Here is a 13683-nt window from a genome sequence, read left to right on the forward strand (position 1 = left end):
GAGTCGCCTCGGACAAAATGGGGACACAACAGTGGCTCAATGGGCCTCGTCTGTTGCAATAAAATGAAAATATTAGGAGACCTATGCTAGATTTGAAGCTTTTTTGACTGCAAGGATCCCGTACTCTTTGGTTATATTTGGTGAAGTCACCACGTAGGTAAAAAAAATAAAACAGCAAAAATCACGACGTTTTGGCCACAACACAAGCGGCCTTCATCAGGTGAAGGGACCGGACTGTCCAGAGGACAGCGTTGGAGTGAAGACAGCCAAGACAGCCAAGCCCAGGTGGCGTCCTTTAAAGGACGCGACCTGAGCTTGGCTGTCTTCACTCCAACGGTGTCCTCTGGACAGTCCAGTCCCTTCACCTGATGAAGGCTGCTTGTGTTGTGGCCGAAACGTCGTGATTTTTTGTTGTTTTATTTTTTGCCTACGTGACTTTACCGAATAGACTCATAGACTCACACAGAGAAACCCACACACAGAGACTCATAGACTCACACAGAGAGACCCACACACACAGAGACTCATAGACTCACACAGAGAGACCCACAGAGAGACTCACACAGAGAGACTCACACAGAGACCCACACACAGAGACCCGTAGACTCACACAGAGAGACCCACAGAGAGACTCACACAGAGAGACTCACACAGAGAGGCCCACACACACAGAGACTCATAGACTCACACAGAGAGACCCACACACAGAGACTCATAGACTCACACAGAGAGACCCACAGAGAGACCCATACAGAGACCCGTAGACTCACACAGAGACCCACACACAGAGACTCATAGACTCACACAGAGAGACCCACACACACAGAGACCCACACACAGAGACTCATAGACTCACACAAAGAGACTCACACACAGAGAGACTCACACAGAGAGACACACACACAGAGACTCATAGACTCACACAGAGAGTCCCACACAGAGACTCACACAGAGAGACCGACACATAGAGACCCACACACAGAGACCCGCAGAGACTCACACAGTGAGACCCACACACACAGAGACCCGTAGAGACCCACACAGAGAGACTCACACAGAGAGACCCACACAGAGACCCGCAGAGACTCACACAGTGAGACCCACACACACAGAGACCCACACAGACTCACACAGAGACCCACACACACAGAGACCCGCAGAGACTCACACGGAGACAAACACAGCGATCCAGAATCGACATTGCCAAGAGACGAAAGAGCAGCTGCTTACGAACACTGCTTTGAACAGCTACATTCAATCGCTTGTTTTTTTCTTCCTCCAAACTGTGCTGCGAAATCTCATAATTCAGAGTGCTCCGAATGTTTGTAACACTTCTGAGAATGTACAAGAACACCCCGAGGAATGTTGCCTCCGCGCTCCGCAGAACGCCTGGGGAAGATTCCGTCCAGGCCACGTGGCTGGCAATGATGGCGATCAAGTGGGAGAGACCCTTTGAAGCTGCTAACGTTACGTTTGTCACGTTACATTGTGATGTCCCTTCTCGTTCCAATAAAAAAATAACGATCGTTCCGTTCAAGTGGTAACGTTTGTTTGAAGCACGCCATATAGATTGTTTTTTTGGGGTGAGATCGCGTAAATGTGAACGTTGTGTCGTGAAAGCCGCCACCACCCGACACAGCCGATCAGTAAAAGGGGTTTGTCGCGTAAACAGAACGTGGCCAGTTTCGTTACTTGTACAGCACTGGTGTGTGCTGTATAGTGTAGTGTATAGTGTAGTGTATAGAGTAGTGTATAGAGTAGTGTAATGTAGTAGTGTATAGTGTAGTGTAGTGTGTAGTGCAGTGTGTAGTGTAGTGTATAGAGTAGTAGTGTATAGTGTAGTGTATAGTTTAGTAGTGTATAGTGTAGTGTATAGTGTAGTGTAGTAGTGTATAGTGTAGTGTATAGTGTAGTGCAGTGTGTAGTGTAGTGTATAGAGTAGTGTATAGGTAGTGTATAGTGTAGTGTGTATAGTGTAGTGTATAGTGTAGTGTATAGAGTAGTGTATAGTGTAGTGTAGTGTGTAGTGTAATGTAGTAGTGTATAGTGTAATGTATAGTGTAGTGTGTAGTGCAGTGTGTAGTGTAGTGTATAGAGTAGTGTATAGTGTAGTGTATAGTATAGTGTATAGAGTAGTGTATAGTGTAGTGTGTAGAGTAGTGTATAGCGTAGTGTAGCGTGTAGTGTAATGTAGTAGTGTATAGTGTAGTGTGTAGTGTAGTGTATAGAGTAGTGTATAGTGTAGTGTATAGTGTCGTGTATAGAGTAGTGTATAGTGTAGTGAATAGTGTAGTGTGTAGTGGTGTGTAGTGTAGTGGGTAGTGTAGTGTATAGTGTAGTCTATAGTGTAGTTTGTAGTGTAGTGTATAGTGTAGTGTATAGTGTAGTGTGTAGTGCAGTGTATAGTGTAGTGTGTAGAGTAGTCTAGTGTAGTGTAGTAGTGTATAGTGTAGTGTACAGTGTAATGCAGTAGTCTATAGTGTAGTGTGTAGTCTGTAGTGTAGTGTATAGTGTAGTGTAGTACGTAGTGTATAGTAGTCTATAGTGTAGTGTGTAGTCTATGGTGTAGTGTATAGTGTAGTAGTGTATAGTGTAGTGTATAGTGTAATGTAGTAGTGTATAGTGTAGTGTATAGTGTAATGTAGTAGTCTATAGTGTAGTGTATAGTAGTGTATAGTGTAGTGTGTAGTCTAGTGTATAGTGTAGTGTAGTCTATAGTGTATAGTGTAGTGTATAGTGTAGTGTATAGTGTAGTGTATAGTGTAGTAGTGTATAGTGTAGTGTAGTGTATAGTGTAGTGTATAGTGTAGCAGTGTATAGTGTAGTGTATAGTGTAATGTAGTAGTCTATAGTGTAGTGTGTAGTCTATAGTGTAGTGTATAGTAGTGTGTAGTGTATAGTGTAGTGTATAGTGTAGTAGTGTATAGTGTAGTGTATAGTGTAGTGTATAGTGTATAGTGCAGTGTATAGTGTAGTGTAGTAGTGTATAGTGTAGTGTATAGTGTAGTGTAGTAGTGTATAGTGTAGTGTAAAGTGTAGTGTAGTGTATAGTGTAGTAGTGTATAGTGTAGTGTAGTGTATAGTTTAGTAGTGTATAGTGTAGTGTGTAGTGTAGTGTATAGTGTAGTGTAGTAGTGTATAGTGTAGTGTATAGTGTAGCGTAGTGTATATAGTGTAGTAGTGTATAGTGTAGTAGTGTATAGTGTAGTGTATAGTGGTGTATAGTGTAGTAGTGTATAGTGTAGTGTATAGTGTAGTAGTGTATAGTGTAGTGTATAGCATAGTGTAGTAGTGTATAGTGTAGTGTATAGCATAGTGTAGTAGTGTATACTGTAGTGTATAGTGTAGTAATGTATAGTGTAGTGTATAGTGTAATGTACGAGTACAGCACAACACCGGTTGTGTGTTGGAGAGTAAATCCACAACATTTACCACGTCAGAACAACGTTTCACCAGTAATTATAACTAGCTTTAGCAGACAGACAGCATCATCGGGCGACGCACAGCCAGATTTGGCTGTCCACTTGGTGATGCTAGTTGTAATTACTGGCGAAACGTCGTACTCAGATTGCAAATGTCGTGTATTTGGATTGTAAATGTTGTATGTGGGGGGCCGTTTGACGTTCAACCACTGCCCTACCCTGTTACCCACACTTGGGATCTGTTGAGTCTATGGTGCAGTGTTGAGTCTACGGTGCAGTGTTGAGTCTATGGTGCAGTGTTGAGTCTATGGGCAGGGTTGAGTCTATGGGCAGTGTTGAGTCTTTGGTCCAGTGTTGAGTCTATGGGCAGTGTTGAGTCTATGGTACAGTGCTGAGTCTATTGTGCAGTGTTGAGTCTATGGTGCAGTGTTGAGTTTATGGTGCAGTGCTGAGTCTACGGTGCAGTGCTGAGTCTATGGTACAGTGCTGAGTCTATGGTGCAGTGCTGAGTCTATGGTGCAGTGTTGAGTCTATGGTGCAGTGTTGAGTCTATGGTACAGTGCTGAGTCTATGGTGCAGTGCTGAGTCTATGGTGCAGTGTTGAGTCTATGGTGCAGTGCTGAGTCTATGGTGCAGTGTTGAGTCTATGGTGGAGTGTTGAGTCTATGGTGCAGTGCTGAGTCTATGATGCAGTGACGAGTTTATGGTGCAGTGCTGAGTCTATGGTGCAGTGTTGAGTCTATGGTGCAGTGCTGAATCTATGGTGCAGTGTTGAGTCTATGGTGCAGTGTTGAGTCTATGGTGCAGTGTTGAGTCTATGGTCCAGTGTTGAGTCTATGGACAGGGTTGAGTCTATGGGCAGTGTTGAGTCTTTGGTCCAGTGTTGAGTCTATGGGCAGTGTTGAGTCTATGGTACAGTGCTGAGTCTATTGTGCAGTGTTGAGTCTATGGTGCAGTGTTGAGTTTATGGTGCAGTGCTGAGTCTATGGTGCAGTGCTGAGTCTATGGTGCAGTGTTGAGTCTATGGTGCAGTGCTGAGTCTATGGTGCAGTGTTGAGTCTATGGTGGAGTGTTGAGTCTATGGTGCAGTGCTGAGTCTATGATGCAGTGACGAGTCTATGGTGCAGTGCTGAGTCTATGGTGCAGTGCTGAGTCTATGGTGCAGTGCAGAGTCTATGGTGCAGTGTTGAGTCTATGGTGCAGTGCTGAGTCTATGGTGCAGTGCTGAGTCTATGGTGCAGTGCTGAGTCTATGGTGCAGTGCTGAGTCTATGGGCAGTGTTGAGTCTATGGTGCAGTGCTGAGTCTATGGTGCAGTGTTGAGTCTGTGGTGCAGTGTTGAGTCTATGGGAAGTGTTGAATCTGTGGTGCAGTGTTGAGTCTATGGTGCAGTGTTGAGTCTATGGTGCAGTGTTGAGTCTATGGTGCAGTGCTGAGTCTATGGTGCAGTGTTGAGTCTATGGTGCAGTGTTGAGTCTATGGTGCAGTGCTGAGTCTATGGGCAGTGTTGAGTCTATGGGCAGTGCTGAGTCTATGGTGTCGTGCTGAGTCTATGGGCAGTGTTGAGTCTATGGGCAGTGCTGAGTCTATGGGCAGTGCTGAGTCTATGGTGCAGTCCTGAGTCTATGGGCAGTCTTGAGTCTATGGGCAGTGCTGAGTCTATGGTGTCGTGCTGAGTCTATGGGCAGTGTTGAGTCTATGGTGCAGTGTTGAGTCTATGGTGCAGTGCTGAGTCTATGGTGCAGTGAAAAGTAAATGGTGCAGTGCTGAGTCTATGGTGCAGTGCTGAGTCTATGGTACAGTGCTGAGTCTATGGTGCAGTGCTGAGTCTATGGTACAGTGTTGAGTCTATGGTACAGTGTTGAGTCTATGGTGCAGTGCTGAGTCTATGGTGCAGTGTTGAGTCTATGGTCCATTGTTGAGTCTATCGTACAGTGTTGAGTCTATGGTGCAGTGTTGAGTCTATGGTACAGTGTTGAGTCTATGGTGCAGTGCTGAGTCTATGGTACAGTGTTGAGTCTATGGTGCAGTGCTGAGTCTATGGTACAGTGCTGAGTCTATGGTGCAGTGCTGAGTCTATGGTGCAGTGCTGAGTATATGTGCAGTGTTGAGACTATGGGCAGTGTTGAGTCTATGGGCAGTGTTGAGTCTATGGGCAGTTTTGAGTCTATGGTGCAGTGTTGAGTCTATGGGCAGTGTTAAGTCTGTGGTGCAGTGTTGAGTCTGTGGTGCAGTGTTGAGTCTATGGTACAGTGTTGAGTCTATGGTGCAGTGTTGAGTCTACGGTGCAGTGCTGAGTCTATGGTGCAGTGATGAGTCTATGGTGCAATGCTGAGTCTATGGTGCAGTGACGAGTCTATGGTACAGTGTTGAGTCTATGGTACAGTGTTGAGTCTATGGTACAGTCTTGAGTCTATGGTGCAGTGCTGAGTCTATGGTGCAGTGTTGAGTCTATGGTACAGTGTTGAGTCTATGGTACATTGTTGAGTCTATGGTACAGTGTTGATTCTATGGTGCAGTGCTGAGCCTATGGTGCAGTGCTGAGTCTATGGTACAGTGTTGAGTCTATGGTACAGTGTTGAGTCTATGGTACAGTGTTGAGTCTATGGTGCAGTGATGAGTCTATGGTGCAGTGCTGAGTCTATGGTACAGTGTTGAGTCTATGGTACAGTGTTGAGTCTATGGTACAGTGTTGAGTCTATGGTAAAGTGTTGAGTCTATGGTGCAGTGCTGAGTCTATGGTACAGTGTTGAGTCTATGGTGCAGTGCTGAGTCTATGGTACAGTGCTGAGTCTACGGTGCAGTGCTGAGTCTACGGTGCAGTGTTGAGTCTATGGTGCAGTGTTGAGTCTATGGTGCAGTGTTGAGTCTATGGGCAGTGTTGAGTCTACGGTGCAGTGTTGAGTCTATGGGCAGTGTTGAGTCTATGGTGCAGTGTTGACTCTATGGTGCAGTGTTGAGTCTATGGTGCAGTGCTGAGTCTATGGTACAGTGCTGAGTCTATGGTACAGTGTTGAGTCTATGGTACAGTGTTGAGTCTATGGTACAGTGTTGAGTCTATGGTGCAGTGTTGAGTCTATGGTGCAGTGTTGAGTCTATGGTGCAGTGTTGAGTTTATGGTGCAGTGTTGAGTCTATGGTGCAGTGCTGAGTCTATGGTGCAGTGCTGAGTCTATGGTGCAGTGTTGAGTCTATGGTACAGTGTTGAGTCTATGGTACATTGTTGAGTCTATGGTACAGTGTTGAGTCTATGGTGCAGTGCTGAGCCTATGGTGCAGTGCTGAGTCTATGGTACAGTGTTGAGTCTATGGTACAGTGTTGAGTCTATGGTACAGTGTTGAGTCTATGGTGCAGTGATGAGTCTATGGTGCAGTGCTGAGTCTATGGTGCAGTGTTGAGTCTATGGTAAAGTGTTGAGTCTATGGTGCAGTGCTGAGTCTATGGTACAGTGTTGAGTCTATGGTGCAGTGCTGAGTCTATGGTACAGTGCTGAGTCTATGGTACAGTGTTGAGTCTATGGTGCAGTGTTGAGTCTATGGTGCAGTGTTGAGTCTATGGTGCAGTGTTGAGTTTATGGTACAGTGCTGAGTCTATGGTGCAGTGCTGAGTCTATGGTACAGTGTGGAGTCTACGGTGCAGTGCTGAGTCTATGGTGCAGTGCTGAGTCTATGGTGCAGTGTTGAGTCTATGGTACAGTGTTGAGTCTATGGTACAGTGTTGAGTCTATGGTGCAGTGCTGAGCCTATGGTGCAGTGATGAGTCTACGGTACAGTGTTGAGTCTATGGTGCAGTGCTGAGTCTATGGTGCAGTCTTGAGTCTATGGTACAATGTTGAGTCTATGGTACAGTGTTGAGTCTATGGTACAGTGTTGAGTCTATGGTGCAGTGCTGCGTCTGTGGTGCAGTGCTGAGTCTATGGTGCAGTGTTGAGTCTATGGTACAGTGTTGAGTCTATGGTGTAGTGCTGAGTCTATGGTACAGTGTTGAGTCTATGGTGCAGTGCTGAGTCTATGGTACAGTGGTGAGTCTATGGTGCAGTGCTGAGTCTACGGTGCAGTGTTGAGTCTATGGTGGAGTGTTGAGTCTATGCTGCAGTGTTGTGTCTATGGGCAGTGTTGAGTCTACGGTGCGGTGTTGAGTCTATGGTACAGTGCTGAGTCTATGGTACAGTGTTGAGACTATGGTACAGTTTTGAGTCTATGGGAAGTGTTGAATCTGTGGTTCAGTGTTGAGTCTATGGTGCAGTGTTGAGTCTATGGTGCAGTGTTGAGTCTATGGTGCAGTGTTGAGTCTATGGTGCAGTTTTGAGTCTATGGTGCAGTGTTGAGTCTATGGTGCAGTGCTGAGACTATGGTGCAGTGCTGAGTCTATGGTGCAGTGTTGAGTCTATGGTGCAGTTTTGAGTCTATGGTGCAGTGTTGAGTCTATGGGCAGTGTTGAGTCTGGTGTAGTGTCGAGTCTATAGTGCAGTGTTGAGCCTATGGTGCAGTGTCGAGTCTATGGTGCAGTGTCGAGTCTATGGTGCAGTGTTGAGTCTATGGGGCAGTGTTGAGTCTATGGTGCAGTATTGAGTCTATGTTGCAGTGCTGAGTCTATGGTACAGTGTTGAGTCTGTGGTACAGTGTTGAGTCTATGGTGCAGTGCTGAGTCTATGGTGCAGTGTTGAGTCTATGGTCCATTGTTGAGTCTATCGTACAGTGTTGAGTCTATGGTGCAGTGTTAAGTCTATGGTACAGTGTTGAGTCTATGGTGCAGTGCTGAGTCTATGGAACAGTGTTGAGTCTATGGTGCAGTGCTGAGTCTATGGTACAGTGCTGAGTCTATGGTGCAGTGCTGAGTCTATGGTGCTGTGCTGAGTATATGTGCAGTGTTGAGTCTATGGGCAGTGTTGAGTCTATGGGCAGTGTTGAGTCTATGGTGCAGTATTGAGTCTATGGTACAGTGTTGAGTCTATGGTGCAGTGTTGAGTCTACGGTGCAGTGCTGAGTCTATGGTGCAGTGATGAGTCTATGGTGCAATGCTGAGTCTATGGTGCAGTGACGAGTCTATGGTACAGTGTTGAGTCTATGGTACAGTGTTGAGTCTATGGTACAGTCTTGAGTCTATGGTGCAGTGATGAGTCTATGGTCCAGTGTTGAGTCTATGGTACAGTGTTGAGTCTATGGTACATTGTTGAGTCTATGGTACAGTGTTGAGTCTATGGTGCAGTGCTGAGCCTATGGTGCAGTGCTGAGTCTATGGTACAGTGTTGAGTCTATGGTACAGTGTTGAGTCTATGGTACAGTGTTGAGTCTATGGTGCAGTGCTGAGTCTATGGTGCAGTGCTGAGTCTATGGTGCAGTGTTGAGTCTATGGTACAGTGTTGAGTCTATGGTGCAGTGCTGAGTCTATGGTACAGTGTTGAGTCTATGGGAAGTGTTGAATCTGTGGTTCAGTGTTGAGTCTATGGTGCAGTGTTGAGTCTATGGTGCAGTGTTGAGTCTATGGTGCAGTGTTGAGTCTATGGTGCAGTTTTGAGTCTATGGTGCAGTGTTGAGTCTATGGTGCAGTGCTGAGACTATGGTGCAGTGCTGAGTCTATGGTGCAGTGTTGAGTCTATGGTGCAGTTTTGAGTCTATGGTGCAGTGTTGAGTCTATGGGCAGTGTTGAGTCTGGTGTAGTGTCGAGTCTATAGTGCAGTGTTGAGCCTATGGTGCAGTGTCGAGTCTATGGTGCAGTGTCGAGTCTATGGTGCAGTGTTGAGTCTATGGGGCAGTGTTGAGTCTATGGTGCAGTATTGAGTCTATGTTGCAGTGCTGAGTCTATGGTACAGTGTTGAGTCTGTGGTACAGTGTTGAGTCTATGGTGCAGTGCTGAGTCTATGGTGCAGTGTTGAGTCTATGGTCCATTTGTAGGGGTGCTATGGGGAATAAACACATGACACGGGAAGGTGTGGTTCACCCACACCTTGGTGGCTACAACAACGTCCGCTAAGGCTCCAGTGGGTATAAAGTGCGGGGAGCCAGGGAGCTCGGGGCAGAGTGTGGGGCCCGAGGCTGAAGCAACCAGTGAAGAAAGAAGGCCAGCTAGGTGAGACCCTGGAACTCCTGTGACCGCTGCCCTTTTCAGGGCCGGCACAGCAAGCCAGTGGTGCGGCCCCAGAGCCCCAGAGTCAGAGTCCTTCTAAGGGCCGGTCTGGTCGGCGGGGTGCCGAGATCTGTGCCTAACCAGGGCCGGATCTGATAGCCTCCCTTAGAGCCCTACCAGGAGGAACTGGGAGCCTAGAGCTTAGGCCAGAGAGCCTGGGGTGTGTTCCTGAGTTATACGGGTGGAGGGGCCGCTACCCCTTCTAGTGTAACCCTTGTTAAGGTTTAAATAAATAGTGCTGCTTCTATTCTGCCGTCTCCGTGTCCTGGAACCCACTACAACTGGTGTCAGAAGTGGTCTTAAAATGGACACAAGGAGTACAAACCGATCACAGGAACCCCAGGAGGAGGACGGCTCGCCTGGGATTGCGCCAGAGGCCGCGGCCGACGATCCTGGGATGTCCCAGACGCCCCAACAGCAGCCGCCGCTGGAGGAGTGGCCGCCGATGGAGGACGGGTTGCAGGCGGCTCACTCTCGACTGGCTGAGCTGCTGTATGCCGCGGCTTCCACGCTGGAGGAAATCAACCGCGCGGGGCTGCGGGCGCAAAGGCGGCAGAGAGACGAACGCCGTTCAACGGCCATTCCCGCCGAAACACAGCCACCAGATTTCGGATTTGCCGCCATGACAGTGTCCGCCACGGCGATTGGAGGGTCGCAGCGCCACGTGGACGCTGTGGGCCAATCAGCGGTGGTGACGTCATCACCAACGGACGCCCGCTGTCAGGACCAATCGGCGGGCGCATCGTCATCACCTGCGCGACCGCCGATGGGTGTCCTCAGCCCCTCAGACACCGGTGGAGAGGCCGGAAATGGCGCGCGGCACCTCTCAGAGACGAAGCCATCGTTTCAACAACGCCTGCCGGTGTTGAAGGAGTTCGTTTCAGACGGCGGCGACTGGGGGGCCTTTCAACGCCGCTTTCTCGCTCATCAAGAGATGGCCGGCTGGACGGACAACGAGGCGTTGAGTGCGCTACCGGCCATGCTGGACGATGACGCCCTTGCTACGCTCATCACAGCTCCCAGATCAACGCGATCTACGCTACAGTCGGCGCTCCAGGTCCTCACCATAGTCTACGGGCCATCGTCGGACTGCCGCAAACTCTTCCACGAGCGGTGCAGGGGCCAGAAGGAGCCACCGCTGGCGTATCGCACGGCTCTCCTGGCCCTCGCAAAAGCGGCTTTCCCGCGGATGGACGGCGAAGGGGTGGACGCGATGGTGACGGAGAAGCTCCTGGCGTTGGCCCAGGAGCTACAGATCGTCATCGTCGCAGAGGACGACGCGGACATGTGCTCCTTGCGGGCAGCAAGACACATCCACGCGCACCTGATAGCGCAGCGTCGATCACCTCTCGTCCCCAAGGGCGCAGCTGCGGTGTGCGCTGGGACGCCGACCATCCCCCCCTCCGAGGAGGTCTTCGCGGCGGGTCGCCCGGTGGAGTGGAGATCCGGAGGGAGGCCGGCTCGGACCACACCGGATCGCCAGGAGCACCCCAAGGCGCTCATCACGTGCTACAACTGTGGCCGCAAGGGCCACGTGGCTGCGGAATGCCGGGCGCCTCGTCAACGACAGCCGGGACGGTCGGACGGCGCTCCAGCCTACAGGCCTCCGCATCGCAACCCGGCAAGTCGCGGCACCCCACATGCTCGGCCTGTGCACACACCTGTCCCCACCTCGCGCGTTTCGGTGTACGGGCCTCGGGGTACGCCCATTGGTTTGTTGGGTGGCGGCGGGGTCGAGAGGGTGCTCGGGCCGGGGCAGTGGACGGAATTGGCCCACCGCATTGTTGCTGCGTCGGCAGGCTCGTCCGTGGTCGCGGGTCACATTGACGGGGTCGAGGTGCGTATCCTCGTCGATACGGGAGCTTCGGCGACCATTGTGTCAGACTTGATTTATAATATTCTTCCCGTTCAAAGCCGCCCCTTGCTCCCAGTCACCGTTCCGTGTTACGCAGCGAACGGGGGTTCGCTGGGTATCATAGGCCAAATTCGAGCACAAATTTGCATTGGCGATATCAAACTCTCCGGGCCGATATTAGTCTCGTCCTCGCTGGCGGTTCCGTGCTTGTTGGGGACGGACTTTTTGGGCAAAATGCCGATTAAAATTCTAATTGATCAGGGTTGCATCGAGCTTCCCTCGGGCCGACGGGTAACATTCCTGCCTTCCCCTGTCACCTCAAGGGCAGCGTGCGCGTCGATACAAGCGTTCGTCACTCGGACGGTGCGTGTACCTCCCGGGGCGCAAATGCTCGTGCCCCTTCGCTTGCGTCGGCCTTTCGTGCCCGGTGTTCTGGACCAGGGAATTCTGTTAGGGCCCTCGAGGGCTGGGGAAAACGGGCTGGATCTGGTGGCCGCTCAAACGCTCGTTAAGGGGAGCGATGACCCGTTTATCCTCGTCCTTAACGTTGGCGTACAGACGGCCGTCGTTCCTCAGGGAACTGTGCTCGCGCACGCGACACCGGTCCCCGTAGTAGACACGGTTATGGGTAATGTGGGGACCGATCCTCTGGCTCAACCGCATTCTGAGGGGGACGATAGTTGGATGGACACACTATGTTCGGGCACGAGTGATCTGTCCGACTCCCAGCGTGCCGGCCTACGCACCCTTCTGACGGAATTTTCCGATGTTTTTAGTAAACACAAATATGACATTGGGTGCACGAAATTGTTGCGTCACCACATTGACACGGGTGACAATGCCCCGGTACGCCAGAATCCTTTTCGGTTAAGTCCGGCCGAAAAAGATCATATCAAATTGGCAGTGGATGACATGCTGGCTGCAGACATTATAGCCCCTTCCACCAGTCCATGGGGAGCACCCATAGTGCTTGTCAAAAAGCACGATGGGTCCTTGCGATTCTGTGTGGATTTTCGCCGCCTTAATAAGATCTCCGTGGCCGACGCGTATCCACTTCCCCGGATGGACGAATCTCTGGATGCTCTGGCTGGCGCACGTTTTTTTTCTACGTTGGACTTGTTATCCGGATTTTGGCAACTCCCATTGGATGATGAGTCCAAGCCAAAGACTGCGTTTCGCACACCACACGGCCTATTCCAATTTAACCGGTTACCTATGGGATTACACTCTGCTCCGGCGACATTTCAGCGCCTTATGGAACTGGTTTTGGCTGGCTTACAGTGGAACGTCTGTTTGATCTATCTGGATGACGTCATCGTGTTCAGCAAGACATTTGACGAACACCTTTTGCGCTTGCGCGCCGTGTTCCTCAAAATGCGTGCTGCGAATTTGAAATTTAAGCCGCAAAAGTGCCACCTGCTACGGGAATCCGTACGCTATTTGGGGCACATCGTCAGCCGCTCGGGCATATCCACCGATCCCGCAAAGACGCAGTGTGTCAACTCCTGGCCAACCCCCACCTCGGTGGCTGAGGTCAGGAGTTTCATTGGATTTGCGTCTTATTACCGGCGGTTCGTCGCGGATTTCGCGACCATTGCCAAGCCCTTACACGCTCTGACGGCGAAGGGAGTGAAATTTCACTGGGGCCAGGAGGAGGAGGTCGCTTTTTGTTCCCTTCGCGACGCTCTCGTGCGGGCCCCTCCATTGAGCTACCCCGATTTTTCGGAACCCTTCCTGCTCGATACAGACGCCAGCAATACGGGCATTGGGGGTGTGCTCTCACAGGTGATCTGTGGTGTGGAACGCGTCGTGGCTTATGGCAGTAGGGTTTTGTCTCCGGCGGAACAGAGATACTGCGTCACGCGTCGGGAACTCTTGGCTATTGTATTTTTTATGCAACAGTATCGCCCATACCTGTACGGTCGGCATTTCACTGTCCGTACGGACCATGCGGCATTACAATATGCCTTGCGGGTGACACAGCCTTCGGGGCAATTGTCCCGATGGCTCGAAATCCTTCAGGATTATGATTTCACGACCACATATCGGAAGGGTGCTCGGCACACTAATGCGGATGCGCTGTCTCGCCTGCCGCCCGCCTCAGATTGCGCTTGTCTCAGGGGATTGGGGCGTTGTAAGCCGCCAGAGGATAGCCCCCCCTTAGATATCCCGGTTCTCGCTGCTGCCACTGAGGACCCCTTGCCTGAGGGTCCTGTCGGGGAGGGAGGTGCGGACTCCTTGCTGGGGTTGTCCGTTGCTGAATGGGGGCGCCTCCAGATGGA

The sequence above is a fragment of the Petromyzon marinus genome, chromosome 67 (assembly GCF_048934315.1).
Source record: "Petromyzon marinus isolate PM22_M1 ecotype Great Lakes invasive population chromosome 67, UKy_Petmar_22M1.pri1.0, whole genome shotgun sequence".
In the NCBI taxonomy this organism is placed as follows: Eukaryota; Metazoa; Chordata; class Hyperoartia; order Petromyzontiformes; family Petromyzontidae; genus Petromyzon; species Petromyzon marinus.